This window comes from Bufo gargarizans, chromosome 3, assembly GCF_014858855.1.
Source record: "Bufo gargarizans isolate SCDJY-AF-19 chromosome 3, ASM1485885v1, whole genome shotgun sequence".
NCBI lineage: Eukaryota > Metazoa > Chordata > Amphibia > Anura > Bufonidae > Bufo > Bufo gargarizans.
In genome coordinates, this window is record NC_058082.1 from 560,006,730 (window position 1) to 560,030,563 (window position 23,834).

Below are 23,834 nucleotides of genomic sequence, written 5' to 3' on the forward strand. Positions count from 1 at the left end.
AGGTGTCAGCCAACCGGAGTCCAATCAATGAGATGAGATTGGAGGTGTTGGTTACAGCTGCCCTGCCCTATAAAAAACACACAACAGTTCTGGGTTTGCTTTTCACAAGAAGCATTGCCGGATGTGAATGATGCCTCGCACAAAAGAGCTCTCAGAAGACCTACGATTAAGAATTGTTGACTTGCATAAAGCTGGAAAGGGTTATAAAACTATGTCCAAAAGCCTTGCTGTTCAGCTGTCCACGGTAAGACAAATTGTCTATATTTGGTGAAAGTTCAGCACTGCTGCTACTCTCCCTAGGAGTGGCCATCCTGTAAATATGACTGCAAGAGCACAGTGCAGACTGCTCAATGAGGTGAAGAGGAATACTAGAGTGTCAGCTAAAGACTTACAGAAGTCTCTGGCATATGCTAACATCCCTGTTAGCGAATCTACGATATGTAAAACACTAAACAAGAATGGGTTTCATGGGAGGATACCACAGAGGAAGCCACTGCTGTCCAAAAAATAAAAACATTGCTGCACGTTTACAGTTTGCACAAGAGCACCTGGATGTTCCACAGCAGTACTGGCAAACTATTCTGTGGACAAATGAAACCAAAGTTGAGTTGTTTGGAAGAAACACACAACATTATGTGTGGAGAAAAAGAGGCACAGCACACCAACATCAAAACCTCATCCCAACTGTGAAGTATGGTGGTGGGGGCATCATGGTTTGGGGCTGCTTTGCTGCGTCAGGGCCTGGACGGATTGCTATCATCAAAGGAAAAAATGAATTCCCAAGTTTATCAAGATATTTTGCAGGAGAACTTAAGGCCATCTGTCCACCAGCTGAAGGTCAACAGAAGATGGGTGTTGGAACAGAACAACGACCCAAAGCATAGAAGTAAATCAACAAAAAAATGGCTTAAGCAGAAGAAAATACGACTTCTGGAGTGGCCCAGTCAGAGTCCTGACCTCAACCCGATTGAGATGCTGTGGCATGACCTCAAGAAAGCGATTCAAGAATATTGCTGAACTGAAACAGTTCTGTAAAGAGGAATGGTCAAGAATTACTCCTGACCGTTGTGCACGTCTGATCTGCAACTACAGGAAACGTTTGGTTGAAGTTATTGCTGCCAAAGGAGGTTCAACCAGTTATTAAATCCAAGGGTTCACATATTTCTTCCACCTGCACTGTGAATGTTTACATGGTGTGTTCAATAAAAAATATGGTAACATTTAATTATTTGTGTGTTATTAGGTTATGCAGACTGTGATTGTCTATTGTTGTGACTTAGATGAAGATCAGATCACATTTTATGACCAATTTGTGCAGAAATCCATATCATTCCAAAGGGTTCACATACTTTTTATTGCAACTGTATACCATTTAATATGCAGAAGGCGAGCTCTAAGGGACGGGGAAGTGGCTGTGCTGCTGATGGTGCACGCAGAGGCCACGATACCTAGCTTCATGTCCCAGTTTGCAGGGCGGCGCAGGTGTCACGAGGGTGTCAAGAGCCACGCCTGACTCCGTTGTACCCGGGGTCAGGAGGTCGCAGCGGTTGGCTGCGCGCTCTATGTAGTAAGATAGGGATGTTGACTTATTGTATCTTTCTGGGTTTGCTTTGCAAACCCTTTTGGCTTACTCAGGGATCCGTAGCTCCTTCTCCTCAGCTGTTCCTTGTCCAGCACTCCCAAACCTCCTTATATTCCTCTCTCACACTTCTCTGGTTGCCAGATATAGAGCTTCCTGCCTGGACATCTATTCTGACCGACTGGAGCTGTGTTGCTGCGTTCTTGGATGGTTGTTTCAGAACGCTACCCTCCGGATCCCTGTTGAACCTTTGTGGTCTGCTGTGGGCGCCCACCTGGGTGTTTGTGTTTGTCTGTCCTCTCCCTGGTGTTTCCCTCTTAGTGCAGTGGTGAGGACTAGCGATCCCACCGGCCCGTTCACTATCTAGGGTTCATTTCAGGGAAAGCCAGGGTTTAGGCACGTGATCGCCGCACGGGTGAGGAACCCGTCTAGGGACGTCAGGGCAGTCAGGTGCCAGCCGCAAGGAGAGTTAGGGGTCACCACCTTTCCCTCTCCCTTGGGCAGGGCTTTCCCTTTTTCCTCCCTGTGCGTGTTGCCGGTCATTACATTATATCTGGCCCTTATTTTTGTGTAGGTAAAAAAATAAATAAAAAAAAATAAATTTTTATTTTTTTTACCTACTTAGAATCCAGTATGGATCCTGTTGCTGCTCTGTCCGAACAATTTCATGGCCTGTCTTTGGAGGTGGCAGGATTGACGGCGTCGGTCCTCCAGCAACAGCAGCAATTACAACAGACCGCAAGCCCAGCGGTTGCTATGGGTAACCAGGTTGTTGCGGAACCCAAGGTCTCTCTCCCTGACAGATTTTCTGGGGGAAGGGACAAGTTTTTGACTTTCCGTGAGGCCTGTAAATTCTACTTTAAACTGCGCCCTTACTCCTCTGGTAATGAAGAACAGCGGGTGGGTGTGGTTATTTCCCTGCTATTACCCGCAGTCCTGGGCGTTCTCTTTACCTACTGATTCTCAGGCGCTTCGGTCAGTGGATGAGTTTTTCTGGGCCTTGGGTCTCATATATGACGACCCTGACCGAGTCGCACTGGCGGAATCAAAATTACGGAGACTCCTACAAGGAGAGCGGCCGGTAGAGGAGTATTGCTCTGACTTCCGTAGGTGGGCTACGGATACCCAATGGAACGACCCGGCTCTCAGGAGTCAGTTCTGCTCTGGGTTATCCGAAAGGGTTAAGGATGCGCTTGCATTGTATGAGACCCCCTTTTCCCTTGATGCAGTTATGTCCCTTTCTATCCGTATAGATAGACGCCTTAGGGACAGGTTGAAAAAAACTGAGCCATTGGTAACCCCTCCCAAGCAGCAGTTAGTCTGTACGGACTTAGACGAGCCTATGCAGCTAGGAGGAACCACTCGTCAGGTCCGTCCTCCTGAGGTTCGCCGTAGGCGTGGGGTTTGTTTTTTTTGTGGGGAGAGGGGTCATTTCATTAATGTCTGTCCTTCTTTCCTCAGAAACAAAAAACCGTCGGAAAACTACTAACCCCAGGCTGTGTGGAGGATGTCAGCCGGGGGGTATACGTTTCCTCCATACGTACATCACAATTTGTGTTGGCAGCGGTTATTGTTTTTGGTGATAAGACAGAGACTATTTCTTTCTTTCTAGACAGTGGAGCAGGGGTAAATTTGATAGATGCCCATTTTGCCCGCACTATGGGTTTGTCTCTCTGTACACTACAGAGACCTATTCCCATATTTGCTATTGATTCTGCTCCTCTGTCTCAGAGAAATCTCACCCACATTGTCCATAATTTACACCTTCGGGTAGGGGATCACCATAACGAGATGCTCTCATGTTTTGTTCTGGAGGGGCTTCCCGCTCCGGTAGTGCTGGGCCTTCCCTGGTTGGTAGCGCACAATCCAGTGGTGGATTGGCAGGCCAGGGAGATATCGGAGTGGAGTGAGCCGTGCAGAGAAAATTGCTTAAATAGCAATTGCTTAGTCGCCTCCATAGCTTCCCTACCTACATTTGTTTCGGACTTTGAGGACGTTTTTTCTGAAAAGGGTTGTCAGAAGTTACCACCTCATCGTCCTTATGATTGCCCGGTTAACCTTATTCCTGGCGCAAAATTACCCAAGACCAGGTTATATAATCTTTCAGGTCCAGAGAGACAAGCCATGAAGGATTATATCTCCGAGAGTTTGGCTAAGGGACACATCAGACCCTCTTCTTCACCCGTGGCTGCAGGGTTTTTCTTCGTTAAAAAGAAAGATGGGGGCCTGCGTCCTTGCCTAGATTTTCGTGAATTAAATCGGATAACCATCCGAGACCCATACCCTCTTCCTCTCATTCCTGACCTGTTTAACCAGATTGCGGGTGCTAGGTGGTTCTCCAAACTGGATCTTAGGGGGGCCTACAATCTGATTCGTATTAAAGAGGGGGATGAGTGGAAAACAGCTTTTAACATCCCTGAGGGGCATTATGAAAATCTAGTTATGCCTTTCGGCCTGACCAATGCTCCTGCTGTCTTTCAACATTTCGTTAATGAAATTTTTAGTCATCTAATCGGCAGGTTTGTGGTAATATACCTAGATGATATCTTAATTTATTCGTCTGATTTGAGAACACATGAGGAGCATGTCAGACAAGTACTACAGGTCCTACGGACGAATGAATTATATGCTAAAATTGAAAAATGTGTTTTTGCTGTTCAGGAGATACACTTCCTAGGTTATTATTTATCTGCGTCAGGTTTCCGTATGGATCCTAGGAAGGTCCAGGCAATTTTGGATTGGGATCTTCCTGAGAACCTTAAAGCACTACAACGGTTCTTGGGCTTCGCGAATTTCTATAGGAAATTCATTAAAAATTATTTGGTGATCGTAAAACCCCTTACTGACATGACTAGGAAGGGGACTGATTTTTCTAAATGGTCTGACGCCGCTAAAGTTGCTTTTTCCTCTCTAAAAGAGAGGTTTACCTCAGCACCTGTACTAGTCCAACCTGATGTCTCCCAGGCTTTTATTGTTGAAGTCGATGCATCAGAGGTGGGAGTGGGGGCTGTACTGTCTCAGGGTCCGTCTCCTGGCAAATGGCGTCCTTGTGCTTTCTTTTCTAAAAAACTATCTGCAGCAGAACAGAACTACGATATTGGCAATAGGGAACTGTTAGCTATTAAACTTGCGTTTGAGGAGTGGCGTCACTTCTTAGAGGGAGCAATCCACCCCGTCACTGTGTTTACGGACCACAAAAATCTGCTGTACCTCGAATCAGCTAAGCGTCTCACCCCTAGACAGGCTAGGTGGTCGCTATTTTTTACCAGGTTTAACTTTGTGATTACCTATCGTCCTGGGGCAAAAAATACCAAGGCTGATGCACTATCTCGTAGTTTCCCTGGAGGGGGTAATGTGAGTGATCCGGTGCCCATTCTTCAAAGAGGAGTGGTTGTCTCTGCGGTACACTCTGCTTTGGAGGGGAAGGTGTTAGAGGCCCAGGGGGACGCCCCGGTCTCTTGCCCCTCAGAGAAATTGTTTGTACCGTTGAACCTACGTCTCGAATTATTAAAGGAACATCATAATTCGGCACTTGCTGGGCACCCGGGTGGTAAAGCAACCTTGGAGCTATTGTCTCGTCGTTTTTGGTGGCCAAGGTTGCGTCAGGATGTATTGGATTTTGTGTCTTCTTGTTCTACCTGTGCGCGCGCGCAAAAGTTTCACATACACGTCCTGCAGGGTCTCTATTACCACTCGTCATTCCCAATAGACCATGGACACATCTGTCTATGGATTTTATCACTGACTTACCTTTGTCTGCGGGTAAAACAGTTATTTTGGTAGTAGTGGACAGGTTTAGCAAAATGGCACACTTCATTGCGTTACCCGCACTACCTAATGCTAAAACTCTTGCTCAGGTATTCGTCAGTGAGATCGTGAAGCTTCACGGGGTCCCCTCCGATGTTGTTTCGGATCGGGGAACCCAGTTTATTTCTAAATTTTGGAAAGCTTTTTGTTCCCGTTTTGGGGGTTCACTTGTCCTTTTCCTCAGCTTTCCATCCTCAGTCGAATGGACAGACTGAGCGTACCAACCAAAACCTGGAGACATATCTAAGATGTTTTGTGTCTGAAAACCAAGAGTTGTGGTCGTCATATTTACCCTTAGCTGAGTTTGCCATAAATAATCGCCGTCAGGAATCCACTGGCAAGTCACCATTTCTTGGTGCATATGGTTTTCATCCCCAATTCTGTACTTTCAAAGAGGGGGGGTCTTCTGGGGTTCCCGAAGAGGAACGGTTTTCGTCATCTCTTTCATCGGTATGGCAGAAGGTGCAAGCTAACTTGAAAAATATGGGAGGTAAATACAAATGCATGGCTGATAAGAGACGGTCGCCAGGTCCGGACCTAGGAGTGAATGACTATGTGTGGTTGTCTACTAGGAATATTAAATTGAAGGTTCCCTCTTGGAAACTGGGTCCTAGGTTTATTGGTCCTTACAAGATTGTAGCCATCATCAACCCCGTGGCTTTTCGCCTGGAGTTACCTCAGACTTTTAAAATCCATAATGTCTTTCATAAGTCGTTACTCAAAAAATATGTTCCACCTCTGGAACCGTCACCGCTGCCACCCCCTCCTGTTGTCGTGGATGGTAATTTTGAATTTCAGATATCCAAAATTATTAATTCTCGTCGGGTCCGCCGCTCTCTCCAATATCTGGTGCACTGGAGAGGTTACGGTCCCGAGGAAAGAATGTGGGTTCCTGCGTCTGAGGTAAACGCTGACAGGCTAGTTCGGATTTTTCATGCCTCTCATCCTGAGTGACCTGGTCCTGAGTGTCCAGAGGCCCCTCGTAGAGAGGGGGGTACTGTCACGAGGGTGTCAAGAGCCACGGTGCACAATCAAAAAGTTTTAGTTAAGAGCCACGCCTGACTCCGTGGTACCCGGGGTCAGGAAGTCGCAGCGGTTGGCTGCACGCTCTATGTAGTAAGATAGGGATGTTTCCTTATTGTAGCTTTCTGGGTTTGCTTTGCAAACCCTTTTGGCTCACTCAGGGATCCGTAGCTCCTTCTCTCAGCTGTTCCTTGTCCAGCACTCCCAATCCTCCTTATATTCCCCTCTCACACTTCTCTGGTTGCCAGATATAGAGCTTCCTGCCTGGACATCTATTCTGACCCACTGGAGCTGTGTTGCTGCGTTCTCTGATTGTTGCTGTAGAATGCTACCCTCCGGATCCCTGTTGGACCTTTGTGGACAGTTGTTGTCGTCAACCTGGGTGTTTGTGTTTGTCTGTGTTTGTCTGTCCTCTCCCTGGTGTTTCCCTCTTAGTGCAGTGGTGAGGACTAGCGATCCCACCGGCCCGTTCATTATCTAGGGTTCATTTCAGGGAAAGCCAGGGTTTAGGCACGTGATCGCCGCACGGGTGAGGAACCCGTCTAGGGACGTCAGGGCAGTCAGGTGCCAGCCGCAAGGAGAGTTAGGGGTCACCACCTTTCCCTCTCCCTTGGGCAGGGATTTCCCTTTTTCCTCCCTGTGCGTGTTGCCGGTCATTACAGTGCGACCAGGTGTGCGGTTGGATTGCAGCAGATAATGCTTCCAGTCGGTTAAGCACCTCCCTGTCTTCCACAAAGTCCAGTCTCAGTAGCCAATAGTGATGAGCGGCAGGGGCAATATTCAACTCGGCAATGTAATATTCGCGTAATGTGCTTGAAATAAAGGAATGGGTCACTGTTACTACATTTTTCAAGCTGGTATAAGTTTCCTGAGACTGGAGAAAATGGTTGGCACGGCAGAAAATTAGAATAGCTTTATATGCAGATAGAGTGCTCCAATATATTTGCGCTTGCAAATTTTCGGCAATTAATGATGCTCATATTTTTTCGCAATACGTGCAACTTGTGACATCAAAGCACTATGTCTGTAGCATGTATGTATGAACAGCAGAACCTATCAGCTACACTATAAATCAATTTAGCCTACACTGACTATCTCCCCCTAGCTATCTGTATTATGTATATATATAAGTTAATACAACAAAGCACATGACACTGCTGTCTCTTTCATAACTGCAACTTTAGAAAATAGCTGCTGGGGAGGTTCTTACATAGTAAGGGGTAGGCAACTTTTCTATTGGTTGCTATGGATGTTGCTAAGCTGCAAAGCCTTCTCATTGGCCCACAAGCTAGAAGAAAGGAGGGATGATCACCTGATGTGTACTGTGTTTAAAAAATAAAATAAAAAATGAATATTCGATTTTACAAATATATATAACGTAATATTCTAAATATTCGCAAATTCTCGAAGTGCCAATATTCACAATTGAAATTCGCTATTTGAATATTCGCACTCAACACTAGTAGCCAAGAGTCTGGTCAACAGAATCCTTACCCTGATCCTCCTTCCTTTCACCATAGAGGGTCTTGGCAAACAAGTGATCCCACACTCGGATATTCCGAGGAGCTCTTTTCATCGCCATTCCTTGATTTGGGCCTCTCGCCAAGCCCGCTTGAAGAGGGACATGAGGAGATCTTGTGCACTGATTCCCAAACTCTTGAGAATCTACAGTCAGAAGAAGATGGCGGTGGGGAACGTCAATTAGTGTTTCATGAGGTGGATTATGATGATGAGACACAGTTGCCAATAAGTCAATGGCAATTAGTGTCTCAAGAGGTTGATGATGAGACACAGTTGTCAATAAGTGAGGTTGTCAGTAGGTCAACAAGTCAGGAGGATGACCAGGGTGTGGAAGAGGATGTGGTGGTGTCACGGCGGACAGGAACTCAGATACACAGACAACCAAATACACAAGTGTCTAGGCTAGATGCTGGGGACAGGTCACCTCCTAGCACATTCCTGACTTCTCTCCCTATGCTGCTAAGCCCACATTAAGACCTTGATGGTAGGTATGAAGTGTCCTCGTGCCTGGACTGCAAACACCCTAGAATCCCTGAGATGGTGAAAGGGGAGAAGGGGCAGAAGACACACAAATAGCCTAGACTGCAAACAACACAAACAGAAACAAAACTTATCTGAGCTGGAACAGACAATCCTTCCTTCCTGAATCCAAGACCAGAATGAATTGTATAACCTGCACAGCCCTCTGGGATTGAAGGCAATTTAAGCCAATGACCCCACCCAGAGCACCTGAAGGAAGGTGGATCCAGCATGATTCCAAAACAAACAAAAGGTTAGACACGTGCTGCCAATCTGACAGACCTCCGCACAACGTCCGAGCAGGGCATGACAGGTGGACGATGAAATCACTGACCTAACCTAGGAAGGTGGCAAGCCGAGCAAGGACAGCATTACAGAGGGGGAGGGATCCGCAGCACCGCAACAGGCTGGAAGAGGTAGCAGGTGGCAAAAGGGAGTAGGCAGGCCACAACTAAAAGGCCCGCAACTGTTCCCCGGAGCCCCCCCCCCTTGCGGCAATCTCCCTTGCCAAGGGCTAGGTGTTCTGCAGTCTGGCGCTTTTTTGAGGAAAGTGCGGACGATAAAATAATTGTCATTTGCAACCTGTGCCATACCAAAATGAGCAGGGGCGTGAACACTAGCAACCTCACCAGCATGATCCGCCACATGGCATCAAAGCGCCCTAATAGGTGGGCCGAAAGCCTGGGTCCACAATCAGCGTCTGCGGGTCACAACACTGCCTCCTCTTCCCCTGTGTTACGTGCTGGCCAATCCCCTGTCCAAGAAGCAGGCCCGGATGCCTCCCGCCCTGCACCTGGACCTTCGCAAGCACCATCAGCTAGCACATCCACTTCTGTGTCCCAGCGCAGCGTACAGGTGTCTATACCCCAGGCCTTTGAACAAAAGCGCAAATACCCAGCAACCCACCCACAGACCATAGCACTAAATGTGCACCTTTCCAAATTGCTGGTCCAGGAAATGTTGCCATTTAGGTTTGTGAAAACTGAGGCTTTCTGCAGCCTGATGGCGGCGGCTGTCCCTTGATACTCAGTCCCCAGCCGCACGATTTTTCCAGTGCCTCTTTCTTGTAATTTTTGGCAGCACTTTATATACAAGTAAATATACAGTAAAGAATGTTTCCTAACAACTTTTCCTTTAAAATCGATTTTATCTTTGGTTTTGTGCATATTATTGTCAGTCTGTGAAAGTGGTGTACTACTCGGACAACATCGTTCCCAGCAGCCACTGATGTTTTGTCCCAGGCCCCGAATATACTGCCTGCCAGGCAGATACAACTGTATTCCTGTCCTCAGGACGGCAATACAATTGAATCTAATGCACTGCAAGATCTGAAGGACCTGTGATGACATCACAGATCATGTGATCAGTGCAGAAGCCAGTGGTTGAGAAGGACCTGCGATGATGTCACCATCATGTGACCAGTGCAGGAGAGGACGGCAGTGAAGAGGAGAAGAAGTTGTGGTGATGTCTGTATATGAGGAGAGGTAAGTGAAGGGAGAGGCAATGCTGGGAGTTGTGGTTTATTTAACTGGGACTGTATGTTAGGACTGAAGGGAGGGATGTTATCATGGTACTAAATGTTCAGGCGTGATGTTATTTACATGGGGCTGTATGTTCATTGCGGCTGTGGGAGGGGGTGATGTTATTTACATGGGACTGTATGTTGATGGTGGTTGTGGGAGGGAGTGATGTTATTTACATGGGACTGTATATTGATGTTGGCTGGGGGAGGGAGTGATGTTATTTACATGGGACTGTATATTGATGGTGGCTGGGTGAGGGAGTGATATTATTTATATGGGACTGTATGTTGGAGGAGGCTGGGCAGAGAGTGATGTTATTTACATGGGACTCTTTGGCGGATTGAGGGAAATATTGTTATTTACATGGGACTGTATGGTGGAGGGGCTGAGGAATTATAATTTGGGAGGACACTAAGAGGAGGAATATAACTACAGGGGGCACTTCAGGGGAGAGCATTATAACAGGAGGGGACAGTATAAATGTAGTGTCCCACTAGGTAGGAGTGGGCACTACACAAGGGTCAATTGGGTAACGTGTTACTTCTGCTCACAAGGGACAGTGACATTATATTAATCTATGCACTTAATGTATTTTCTGTGTGTTTTTACATGTAAAAAGTTGGACTGTTTCACCAAGTAAAGCAACGTTTGGTTCACCAACTGTCTACTCTATTAATCCTCCTGCAAACCGGTGTGCCACCGTTACAGGCACTGGCGTCACGATTCTTAAAGGGACCTTACCTAAGGCACTCAAAACACCTACAACATCCAGGACACCTCATCCACCATCAGGCCTGGTCCCTATCTACAGAGTGTGCCCCAGAGGAACTAGTGTCTGCCTCTCCTTCACTGTCGCATGTCTGCCCAGGGTTCTCCTCAGAAAAGTGAGTAACCCTCTGCCCATACCGTGACCTCACTGTCGCTATACCCTGCAGGTCTGGCGTGTTGCATAAATTGGCGTCACGAACAGGATACGATCATTCCTGCGCCATTGCGGATACGAAAACTGTGTGCTGTTATTTGCCTTAAAGTGACCAAGCCCTAATTGCTTTATTGAAAATTGCTGGGCCAAAGTGAACTGTAATAAATTGCGGTGTGAAGATTATATTGTCTGGACTGTTTGCTGCTTGTTTAAGCCACCGCTTGCTGTCAGTGAATAGACAGCGATTTTGCTCAAAGATGGCCGCTTAACCTGACTGGATTTAACTGCTGCGTCATCTTCATACTAAATTGGCGGTAAAAATTGGCGCCTTCTGCTGAAAAGTGCGGGAAAGGCTGTATGTCCGCGCCACCGCCCTGTCTGGACATTTGCATGTCTGCAGTGATGGACTCCGCCTCCCCTATACTGGAGTACCTGGGGGGCGGCCTCCCAGTGCAATGGGAGGATCTGTCTGCAATTGTTGGCGCCACCCTGTCGCTCTCCAGAGAAGGATCGAGCATGTTGAAGAGTGAAGACTGCTCTGCTGGGATGTCCGCGCCTGATCTGTTAAAGATGGATGTTATTGGTGTAGAACAAAAAGACGCTCCACCGGCCTACTCTCCGGGACCGAAAAGACCCACCTGCCCGCCACCGAGGACGTAACCGGAGACCTACTATGGCTCCTGGAGAGACTTCTTCCAGCCCTCATTCAAGTGGTCAGCATTGATGGCAGAGATACGGGAGGCCGCAATAAAGAAGACAACTAAAACTAAGATCTACTATGAAGAACTGGCAAAGACCGTTCATGAGCGCCACACTGACACCCAACCCCGCCTGGAGAGGAGAATGGGGTTGGTTGTGGCATTTGACAAGGACCGAGGCTTCAGTTTTATAAAAGACTATACTACCGGCAGAGACTTGTATGTTAATCGGAGGTCCATCAAGCGGAGCTATCTCCCAGAGCACCTGCATAACCTCCGCGAGGGAGAGGAAGTGGAGTTCACCCCTGCCGAGGGCCTGCGAGGCCCCTACGCCACTGCCGTGTCCTGTCCCATGAAGAAAACGGAGGACTGGGACCTTGATGAGGACCATACTGGCTGCGAGCGCGAACCAGTGCGCTCTCCAGAACCGGCCCATCATGCCTTCCAAGAACGGGGCTCCTTCATTGGCCCGAACGTCTTTTGGCAACGTACAGTGGTGGAGAAGAGGGTAAGCCCATGGCCCTCACCTGAGCTGCCTCGCAGGGAGAAGTCTATCCGTGAACTAGAAGATGTGGAAAGATTCCATGCTGCCCTGGACAACATCCGAAGAGGAAAGAAAGCGGACGCCTCACCTGAACCTGCAGTGGCTGCGCAGGACGCGCCATCTACTTCACAAGTGCCGGCGGCGACAGCGGAGGACAGCGATCCCGACTCCGAAAGCCTGGACGACCAGATTGTGCGGCTGGAGAAGATACTACGGGAGCTGCGCCCGATTGCCTCCGCCAGGATCCAGACTCCACCTGACCTGAAAGAAAGTGGACTTAAGGACTCGGACGTCTCCGGGTCTGAGGTGAGAGTACCTGTCCCTTCCAGCCGGCCCTCTTTAGTGTCAGCACCTGCGGTGAGGTCTTCTTATGCTGTGCACCGACGCGCAGAGCCAGTCGTCCAGGAACCCACCGGACCGCTTGCAGCAGCGGTACCCAGGCCAGTACAGCAACCTCCAATTGTCATGCCTGCACCGGTGCGGTCAGCAACCGTGATTACCCCTAGGCCTATGGGGCCAATACCTATTAGGGGTCCTTTCATGCTGCAGTTGCCCCCCAATACTGTGTTGTGGGCACATCCGCCTGTTGACTCTCACTACAGGCCCAGTCTACAAATGGAGCCAGGGAGTACCACTGTGATGCCAAGTGGATATGACATGCCACTGTGAATCGGCCTGCTAGGCCAGATTTGATTTCTTTTGCCAAGGGACCCTAATAAAGTGGATTAACCCTTTCAGGACAGGAGTCCTTCGTTGTTTTGGCCCTCTGTTGCTGCTGCCAGTTACCCACGGCTCAGTGGAGGCGGTAAACCACTGAAATACCACGTGCAGCAAGGCCATATTGTTTACAGGACCTCCTGCCTGCTTTCTCAGAGTGAAAAACCCAGTTGTGCCTATTTGTGTATGTGGCACCTTTAACCCTTTCACCCCCTTTTCAGGTTGATTAAGGGTATTGCAGCACTTGATTTTATATGTCATTTTAAATAATGTGGACTATTTTTATGTGCTGTCACTTTTGTTATGCAACGTAAATATTAAAGGAAATGCGCCCAGGGATAGACTCTAATGCACATGAGCCTCTGAGATTTTGCTACTATTTTAAAGAAATGTGCCCAGAGATGGACTCCACCGCATGTGAGCCTCTGTGATCTAGTACCTTTGTTTCCGCTTTATATTTGGCTTCACTTAACACTTTAAACCTGGGTACGGACTAATTTATATACCTTGAGCCTCCAAGAATTGTTATTTAATGTTTACATTTTCTATGGACTACTACTGTCTTATTATGGACAATTTGCACTTAAAGTTTTATATGGACTAATCCTGGTATCCTTGATACGCTGCACCAGGTCAGCGCCCCTGTTCCCTTACAGTATTCTGAGAGAAGAGAACGACGCCCCTTTTCACCGAACTTGCTCCTTAGCCAGTGGAACTGCCTGATGTATACATATAATGTATTTTCGCAAATGTAGATGTATTTTCCTGCTTTGCATTATTTTTCTATTACAGGTGCAGTATCCAGCTGGGCAGGGCCCCTTTCATGTTGCGCCGAGGACGGGCAACGTCATAGCGTGGGGGTATGTAGTGTCCCACTAGGTAGGAGTGGGCACTACACAAGGGTCAATTGGGTAACGTGTTACTTCTGCTGACAAGGGACAGTGACATTATATTAATCTATGCACTTAATGTATTTTTCAATGTGTTTTTACATGTATGGTTTCCCTGTCATATGCTTATCAGGCCTAGTTGGGTGTAATTAAACATTCCAGACACTAGAGGGAGATAGGGAGCCCTTAGTATAAATGTCCAGGCTCAGACAGGGAGGGGTTAGGTCATAGTCAGGAGTCTGTGGAGACAGAAGTGAGAAGGCACCAACCCAAGATATGCTGAGGGCCTCCTTCTGACATGCAGCTGGATAGTCCTGGTTCCTAGCTGCACTAGGAGGCTAGAAGGAGTACAGCCTGCTTGGAGACCGAGTGTATTCCAGGGGACTAGAGGAGTCACCTAGTCAGCCTGAAGCTCCTGAGGCTAAGGATAGCTCAGTTGAGATACCCCAGTAGTAGGAAAGCACCTCCTGGGAGAAACCTGCAGTCACCTTTCCCATCCAGCAGTGAAGACAGCTAGGAAAAGAAGGTACTGTAACCTTAAGCAAGTGCCAATACTGGAGGAAGGATTTTATACCAAGGATTTAAGCCGGCACTTAGGCATCCGGGCCTTGGGATCCAGCCAGCTAGCATAGCTGTGGGGATAGAGCAGCATTATACTGCAAAGCATTAACTGTTTACCCTCCAAGTATCTTGCAAGATTGAAACCTGCTGTGAAGTAAACCTGCTGTGCATTTTGTACTGTAAAGGACTGCATTATATACTACTGCAACTGATTGTAAAAAGTTGGACTGTTTCACCAAGTAAAGCAATGTTTGGTTTACCATCTGTGTACTCTATTAATCCTCCTGCAAACCGGTGTGCCACCGTTACAGGCACTGGCGTCACAATCCTTAAAGGGACCTTACTTCAGGCACTCAAAATACCTGCAACATCCAGGGCACCTCACACACCATCAGGCCTGGTCCCTATTTACAGAGTGTGCCCCAGAGGAACTGGTGTCTACCTCTCCTTCACTGTCGCATGCCTGCCCAGGCTTCTCCTCAGAAAAGTGAGTAACCCTCGATTGCCCCTATCGTGACCTCACTGTCGCTAATACCCTGCAGGTCTGGCATGCTGCATAAATACTGGGGGCATTTTAAATCCAGGGGACATTAGTCGTTCTTATTACTACTGGGGGCTCTAAAGGAGGGTCTTATAGATCCGCCTTATTTCTACAAAGAGCACTATGTGAGAGCCTTATTAGTACTAAGGGGTCTGTGAGGGCATTATTAATACTGGAGGGCTCTTCTACTCTTCTACTAATGGAGGCACTCTTGGGGAACATTATCACTGTTGGGGGCATTGTAGGGGGCAGTATTACTAAGGAGGGCATTCTAGAAGGGAATTACTATTGGTGGGACAACGAAGAGCAGTATTACTATGGGGGGGCTATCTGTACAGCACTCATTTTTCTTCAGGATAGTATTTGGCGGTATTGGGGAGCACCGCGAGCAGCAGGATAATACTGTGGGGACTCCAGGTTGGGCGATGATGATAGAAAAGTGAGGAAGCTAATATGTCTGTGTGTCGCACTCTGCAGAGATGAGGCGGCTGAGAGAAGTTGTCTGGACCGAGTGGAGAAGATGATGACAGAGAAGATCTACATCAGAGGAGACGTCCCCTGGGAGGCCCTGGATGTGAGAGGTACTGTATGTGTTGCTGTATAGCAAGTACAGCAAAATGCGGTGTGCGTGGGGAGGGGTGACTTCCCGGGGAATATGGCAAACATGCAGAGAGGTGGGCTGAAAAAAGACTACAGCATGTTGCAGTTTTATTCCAGCCGCCTCTCGGCATGTTTGCCGTGCTGCGGCTAGACCTCTGGCCCGCCTTATTATAGTGAATGGGGCCGGAGCAGACTTCCGGCGGCACGGTGCACTAGCGGTAGCACGCATCTGGCAGGCTGTTACCCCGCCGGAACAGCCTGCAGGAGAAAGCTACCGCAAGTGTGAAAGTAGTCTTAGAGAATTGGGCCATATTCATTGGGGCTTGGGCCCCCAGATCCTTTGAGACCCTAGCAACGCCCCTGATCCAGACATCCCCCCCATGCTGTTCCCAAATCATTTCAGTGGTGTTTTCATAAATTTTTGACCTTTTCCTATGAACCAGACACCCTCCCCTCTTCAGAGCAGCGGGTGCCTGGTTTAATGCTCTGGTTCTTCCATTGACTTCCATTGTCCTTTGGTGCTCGATCAACACTAGTACTAATCAGTGTTGAGCACGAATATTCAAAAAGCTAATTTTTATCTCGAATATCGCCACTTCGAGAATTCGTGAATATTTGGAATATAGTGCTATATATTCGTTATATCGAATATTCGTCATTTTTCCATTTGAACACATGATTCCTCCTTGCTTCTTGCCTGTGGGCCAATGAGTCATTGCCCACAAGCAACTTAGGCAGAGAGGAATCATAACTTCAGAGGCAAAAAATTACGACTTTTCTAAAATACGAGTATATAGCACTATATTGAATCTAGTGCTATATATTTGTTTTTAGAATAGTCGTCATTTTTTTCCATCTGAAGTCATGAATCATGACATCAGATGGAAAAAAATGACGAATATTCTAAAAACGAATATATAGCACTATATTCTATAGTGCTATATATTCGTTTTTAACACACGCCTGTATTGATCGCGTAATATTTGCATATAAAGGCGATCATTAACTTGGCGATTTTCGAGTAAAAAAAAAAAGAATGTAGAATATAACGAATATTCTAATTCGCGAATATTCAATGAATATTCTACAAAATATTCGCTAAATATCACGAATTCGAATATGACCCCTGCCGCTCATCACTACTACTAATATAATGGCACTATGGCTGCTACTGTGAGCACGGGCCTAAGTAGAGCCATAGAAGCCATTGCACTTGCTATGGGTCCCAGAAGTTTGGGAGACCAATCAGATTTAGGAATATGGAACCTTTTTTGTAGGGAAAAACAGTATGGCTTCTTTTTGCTATAATGTGGCTTTTCTGATACGTGGCGCTATTACACATACATTTCATTACTGCTATTTATGAAGCAGTTTTAGCTTTCTTACACTAGGTGGTGAGGGCCCCATCTTATTTGCTGTAGGTGGCCCTATGAATTATACTTACGCCCTTGTATGTGAGTACTGTTATGGGGGCACTATGGATGGATAGTGTAACGATATGGATGACTGGTACTGTTATGTGAGAACCATGGCTGGTACTGTTATAAAGGGCACTGTGACTGACTGGCACATACTGTACATATGTTAGAAAAGTACATCTCATATACATTTCCCGTCTTCTCTATTTCCAAAATGTTGTGTCTTCATTCAACCACAGCGCATCAATGACTTTCCATAGAGTCATGAAATAATGCAGTTACAGCGCCCCCTAGTGTGTGTATAAGATAATACAGCATCTTCATCACCCAAGATAGGAACTAACTGCGTCTCTTTCTTGCTTTCCTCATTAACATCAGTAATTTCCCCTGTGACAGACTGAACCGTCACTGGGGCTGCTGGGGCTAGCCTTCTTCCTATGGACTATGGACCCAGAACTATGGAGACCCCCCCCCCCCCCAGCTCATTATTCTACAAAGGGAAGAATGGGTAGTTTCTGCCTGTGAGTGATTACGTTATCCCATTGTGTTTATTAATTGTATCACATGTGTGTGTTTTCTGCCTGTAACTGCATGTGATTGGTTTATGTAAAAACGGTCTCAGTCTTCCACAAGGTCCCCATGGGGAGTGTCCCTTGCTGGAAGACCTGCATAAAAGGCTGGCATGTAGCCTCATTAAATGTCCTGTTCTTCCCTTCATGGAGTCTTGGCTCATGTTTGGGGGATTGGAGAACTGCACTCTCCAGAGTATAACCCCTAGCTCTTGGAAGAGCTGTTCTTGTTGCTGTTTCGCTCTCTGGACTAAGGAGAGGTTCACCCACTGGAAGCTGGAGCCCGGCCTTGGGTCAAGGGTGGGTGGAGTAAGGCGAAACCCCAAACCAAGCTGCGGGGGTTCATGGGGTTTGCGATGGTTATGGTGTCGAGTGTGGTGCTGATGGTCCTTGGCGAGCACTAGGAGCATCGTTCGACTGAGGCAGGCGATCCGTCACATCCCCAAAGAGGTGTCACCTCGGTCAGGCAACAGAATAGACTGCGGCTACCCGGGGATCAGCACCGAAGAATACACCAAAAGAAAATGCTGCTTTGACTCTAGCATCCCTGAGGTTAACTGGTGCTTCTTCTCTAAGGACCAAGGTATTCGCTTCCTGGAAAGCTGGGTGATGACTCCTATAGAATCTGAGATAGGGGCTGTCACCTAACTTTGCTAGACCCCTGAATGATAATTACAGTGACCCCGACTATTGCATCGGTGCAGAAACCTTAGATCATTAGAGATATTAGACATTGTGGATCTAAGCGCCCTGGAGGATCTCTGGTACAGTCCCCATAATTCAGACTTCTGTTTCAGATTTGATGCTCTGCTGCCAGTCTGTGCACTACATGTGAGCAGCTGCTCTCCACGGACAGAACAGTGATGGCCCATGGACCTCCAGTATTTAGGGGCTTCTATCAGGCCTGGCCCCATTCGTGCAGTCTTCTCAGTTGTCTTCCTGGCAGCTCACATCCAGGGCACTATTATGACGGCACTGCACCTTCTGTACTGTATTACATGGGCACTAGCTTTGCTGCAAATTTTTGACTCGAATAGTGGTATTATTTGGGCAACATCAGACACAATTGTTTGGGACAAAACATGGTCATACATAAATCAAAGAATAGAACAGGGCACTTTTTTATATTTTTCTCCACCAATTTTTAACCAGGCCCTGGGCCCCTCACATATTAGTTCCAAGAAGCAGTGCTGGGGTTTAAAGGAGGGAAGTGTAGAATATTAAGCTTACACTCTGACTGGCTGGCACCATCTTGGGGACAGCAGTATAAGAACACTGTGGTTGTAATTTTTATGGGGGAATTATGGCTGGCTGGCCCTGCTGTAGGGGCATTGTGCAATGGGTCGCCCCCCCCCCCCAGGGTCGATCGTATCCCAGGTTTTTAGGAATGCAGAGTGATGTGGTGCGGCCTCAATAGTTTCCTGCGTGTGTCACGGTGCTCCTACCTGGATACCGTTTCTCCCCAGGGTTAGACTCCAAAGCAATAAAGGGGAGAGTAATAGTGGGGCTGGAGAAATAATCGAGTCCAGGCTTTTAAGTTCAACAGCTTTACTTGAATTAACTTGCATCCATGCAAGAAGTGATTAGAGATGGCCTTGTGGTTCTCCCGGCTGTCGTTTCGCAGTGGACTTTGCTCGTTTGCTGTTCGACGAACGGGTAAACATGTGGCGATATTCGCGCCCGTCATATTCTTTTACATTGTGAAGAACTTTGACCCATGACACTTCCATCAGGTGGTACAGGACAGCCAATTGAGACCTTTCAGCACATGGACGTACCCCCTACCTTATAAATAAACCCAATCTGGCTGCCATTTTACATTCAGTGTTTTGCGAGTGTAGGGAGAGGTTGCTGTGTGGAGCAGGGACAGGCTGTTAGGGACACCAAACGCTAGCTAATAGGGCAACAAAAGTCCTTTTAAGGACTGGTATAGGTGTGCTATCGATAGGTGTGATATACTTATATGAGGTCTATGTTAGACAGTATATTATAGTGCATTTGTATTGTGCGGCAGTTGTGTGCGGTTCTGCTGCGATACTGCAGGTATATAGAGGGACAAATGGTATTGGAACTAATAATTTCTACTGGTGTGATTTACCAGTTGCCCCCCAAAAAAACTGATTGAAGCAGGGGTGTTATATACCACCAATATACTTTCTATATAGTGCATTTAGGTAGCGCAGCATTTGTTTGCGGTTTGCTTAATTTTTGGGGCCTGTACTGGCCGACAGTTACATTTTTTATCTCTAGCCACATAATCACACCCCTGTCTCACTCCTCTGCCTCTCATTATGGTGGCGTATGAAACACATTCACCATAAAGACCTTCTAATGTCACAGGGTCATGTGACTCTGCCCTCCACCCCGTACTCTTTCCCTCACCCTGTACTGTGCCCCCTTATACCCTGCATTGTGCCCTCTTACCACACCCTGTGCAGTGCCCCTAGTCATTCCCTGCACTGTGCCCTCTTATACTCTTTTATCCGGTCACGGTATGGCGGTGTCATCCGGTCACTGTACAGAGGTGTTATCTGATCACTGTACAGCGGTGTTATCCGGTCACTGTACAGAGGTGTTATCCGTTCAATGTATGGCGATGTATCCAATAACTGGATGGCCATAACTGTATCGCTTTCCCTGCCCACGCCATCCTTTTTTAGACCTGGCATGAGCAGGAAAAATATGCAGATTGCGGTGCTAAGGACCTTTGCGCCACAATCTGTGTCAGAAATACGCCTAACAAAGACGTATTTCTATATAATAAATGATTAACTAATTGTACTATTATTCGGGGGTAGGGCTAATATCTTTATAGTATATAGATTCTAGTGTATTATACTGTGCCCTGTATTTCCCAGTAGAAAATTATCCTTGGGAAACACAGTCCTCATCCCTGACCACCAGGACCAGGCAGCGCTCTGTCAGTACATGGCGGCCTCCCCTCTCCGCCACGCTGCTCCGCTGTGTACTGGGGCTTATTCTCACACTAGGGCTGTGTTCACATCCTATTTGTGCCATCCATTTAATGCATACCAAAAATTTATGTGTTACCAGGTGCCTCAGACTGATGCCGCACAGTGGCGACCGTTCAACATACAGTTCCATGGTAGAAAACAAAATTACGTTAACGTATGCTTTTTTTAAATGGACTCTGCAGGATACAAAAACGTGGAGAGCTGCACATTTGTATACATCAAACCGATAGGAAATAAAAAATTTCTAGGCTCCAGCAGGGCACATTTTTGAGAGTTTCCCTTTAAGACGCATAAAAATGGCCCCTGATTAAAATGCATATTTTTTGTGTGAATTTTTGCCATTGACCCCCCTCTAGTATGTCACTGTCCATGTTGTGGGACTATTTGTGCACTTCTAGTAAGTGTTTGCTGGCAGCAAATATGACCTGAAGGTTTTTCAGGTTTGCCTGCCATTAAAGTGAATGGGGCCCGCCGCGAACTTGCGGTTCTTTCTCTTGGCTCCAGTAGGGTTTTGCATAAACTGGCAGGCAAACTTAAATATTCTGCCTTTTCTCCCTGCTGTGCTAAACTCGTCTTAAGTCTGGTCGCTGGTCTTTAACCACTTTAACCCCGCTAGCTAAAACCCCCTTAATGACCAGGCCACTTTTTACACTTCTGCACTGCACTACTTTCACCGTTTATTGCTCGGTCATGCAACTTACCACCCAAATGAATTTTACCTCCTTTTCTTCTCACTAATAGAGCTTTCATTTGGTGGTATTGCATTGCTGCTGACATTTTTACTTTTTTTGTTATTAATCAAAATTTAACAATTTTTTTGCAAAAAAATGACATTTTTCACTTTCAGCTGTAAAATTTTGCAAAAAAAACGACATCCATATATAAATTTTTCGCTAAATTTATTGTTCTACATGTCTTTGATAAAAAAAAATGTTTGGGCAAAAAAAAATGGTTTGGGTAAAAGTTATAGCGTTTACAAACTATGGTACAAAAATGTGAATTTCCGCTTTTTGAAACAGCTCTGATTTTCTGAGCACCTGTCATGATTCCTGAGGTTCTACAATGCCCAGACAGTAGAAACACCCCACAAATTACCCCATTTCGGAAAGTAGACACCCTAAGGTATTCGCTGATGGGCATAGTGAGTTCATAGAACTTTTTATTTTTTGTCACAAGTTAGCGGAAAATGATGATTATTTTATTATTTTTTTCTTACAAAGTCTCATATTCCACTAACTTGCGACAAAAAATAAAAAATTCTAAGAACTCGCCGTGCCCCTCACGGAATACCTTGGGGTGTCTTCTTTCCAAAATGGGGTCACTTGTGGCGTAGTTATACTGCCCTGGCAATTTAGGGGCCCAAATGTGTGAGAAGTACTTTGCCATCAAAATGTGTAAAAAAGGACCTGTGAAATCCGAAAAGGTGCTCTTTGGAATATGTGCCCCTTTGCCCACCTTGGCAGCAAAAAAGTGTGACACATCTGGTATCACCGTACTCAGGAGAAGTTGGGGAATGTGTTTTGGGGTGTAATTTTACATATACCCATTCTGGGTGAGATAAATATCTCGGTCAAAAGACAACTTTTCCCATTTTTTTATACAAAGTTGGCATTTGACCAAGATATTTCTCTCACCCAGCATGGGTATATGTAAAATGACACCCCAAAACACATTGCCCAACTTCTCCTGAGTACGGCGATACCACATGTGTGACACTTTTTTGCAGCCTAGATGCGCAAAGGGGCACACATTCCTTTTAGGAGGGCATTTTTAGACATTTGGATCCCAGACTTCTTCTCACGCTTTCGGGCCCCTAAAAAGCCAGGGCAGTATAAATACCCCACATGTGACCCCATTTTGGAAAGAAGACACCCCAAGGTATTCCGTGAGGGGCATGGCGAGTTCCTAGAATTTTTTTTTTGGCACAAGTTAGCGGAAATTGTTTTTTTTTGTATTTTCTCACAAAGTCTCCCTTTCCGCTAACTTGGGACAAAAATTTCAATCTTTCATGGACTCAATATGCCCCTCACGGCAGTATTTATACTGCCCTGGCATTTTAGGGCCCTAAAGCGTGAGAAGAAGTCTCAAAATGTTACGCATTTGGATTCCGTGAGGGGTATGGTGAGTTCATGTGAGATTTTATTTTTTGACACAAGTTAGTGGAATATGAGACTTTGTAAGAAAAAACAAAAACAAACAAAAAATTTCCACTAACTTCGGCCCAAAAAAATGTCTGAATGGAGCCTTACAGGGGGGTGATCAATGACAGGGGGGTGATCAGGGAGTCTATATGGGGTGATCACCCCCCTGTCATTGATCACCCCCCTGTAAGGCTCCATTCAGACGTCCGTATGATTTTTTACGGATCCACGTATACATGGATCGGATCCGCAAAACACATACGGACGTCTGAATGGAGCCTTACAGGGGGGTGATCAATGACAGGGGGGTGATCAGAGAGTCTATATGGGTGATCACCCCCCTGTCATTGATCACCCCCCTGTAAGGCTCCATTCAGACGTCCGTATGTGTTTTGCGGATCCGATCCATGTATCCGTGGATCCGTAAAAATCATACGGACGTCTGAATGGAGCCTTACAGGGGGGTGATCAATGACGGAGGTGATCAATGACAGGGGGGTGATCAGGGAGTCTATATGGGTGATCACCCCTCTGTCATTGATCACCCCCCTGTAAGGCTCCATTCAGAGGTCCGCATGTGTTTTGCGGATCCGATCCATGTATCAGTGGATCCGTAAAAATCATACGGATGTCTGAATGGAGCCTTACAGGGGGGTGATCAATGACAGGGGCGTGATCAATGACAGGGGGGTGATTAGGGAGTCTATATGGGGTGATCAGTGGTTCATAAAGGGTTAATAAGTGACAGGGGGGGGTGTAGTGTAGTGTAGTGGTGTTTGGTGCTACTTACAGAGCTACCTGTGTCCTCTGGTGGTCGATCCTAACAAAAGGGACCACCAGAGGACCAGGTAGCAGGTATATTGGACGCTGTTATCAAAACAGCGTCTAATATACCTGTTAGGGGTTAAAAAAAATCACATCTCCAGCCTGCCAGCGAGCGATCGCCGCTGGCAGGCTGGAGATCCACTCGCTTACCTTCAGTTCCTGTGAGCGCGCGCGCCTGTGTGAGCGCGTTCACAGGAAATCTCGGCTATCGCGAGATGACGCGCGGATGCGTCCAGGAGGAATAGATCAACCACCTTCCGGACGCATCCGTGCGTTAGGCGGTCCGGAGGTGGTTAAGGCTGTTCTGGTACCCTTGGAGTGGGGTGCCTTTGGCTGTTCACCCCCTCGCAACACTCTGTCTGATAATCTGTAAGGATTAAGGGTGATTCTCATCTCCTTTAAACTCTAGACTAGACTAAGACTTAGACCGATTGATAGTGACTAAACACTTCCTGCAGCCC

The 23,834-nt window shown here is 46.8% G+C and overlaps 1 protein-coding gene across 1 annotated transcript in view; it reads left to right on the forward strand.

The window, feature by feature from the left end:
• Positions 1–23,834, forward strand: part of LOC122931820 (integumentary mucin C.1-like) — a 100,605-nt gene that overhangs the window by 1,478 nt on the left and 75,293 nt on the right. The window lies entirely within an intron of this gene.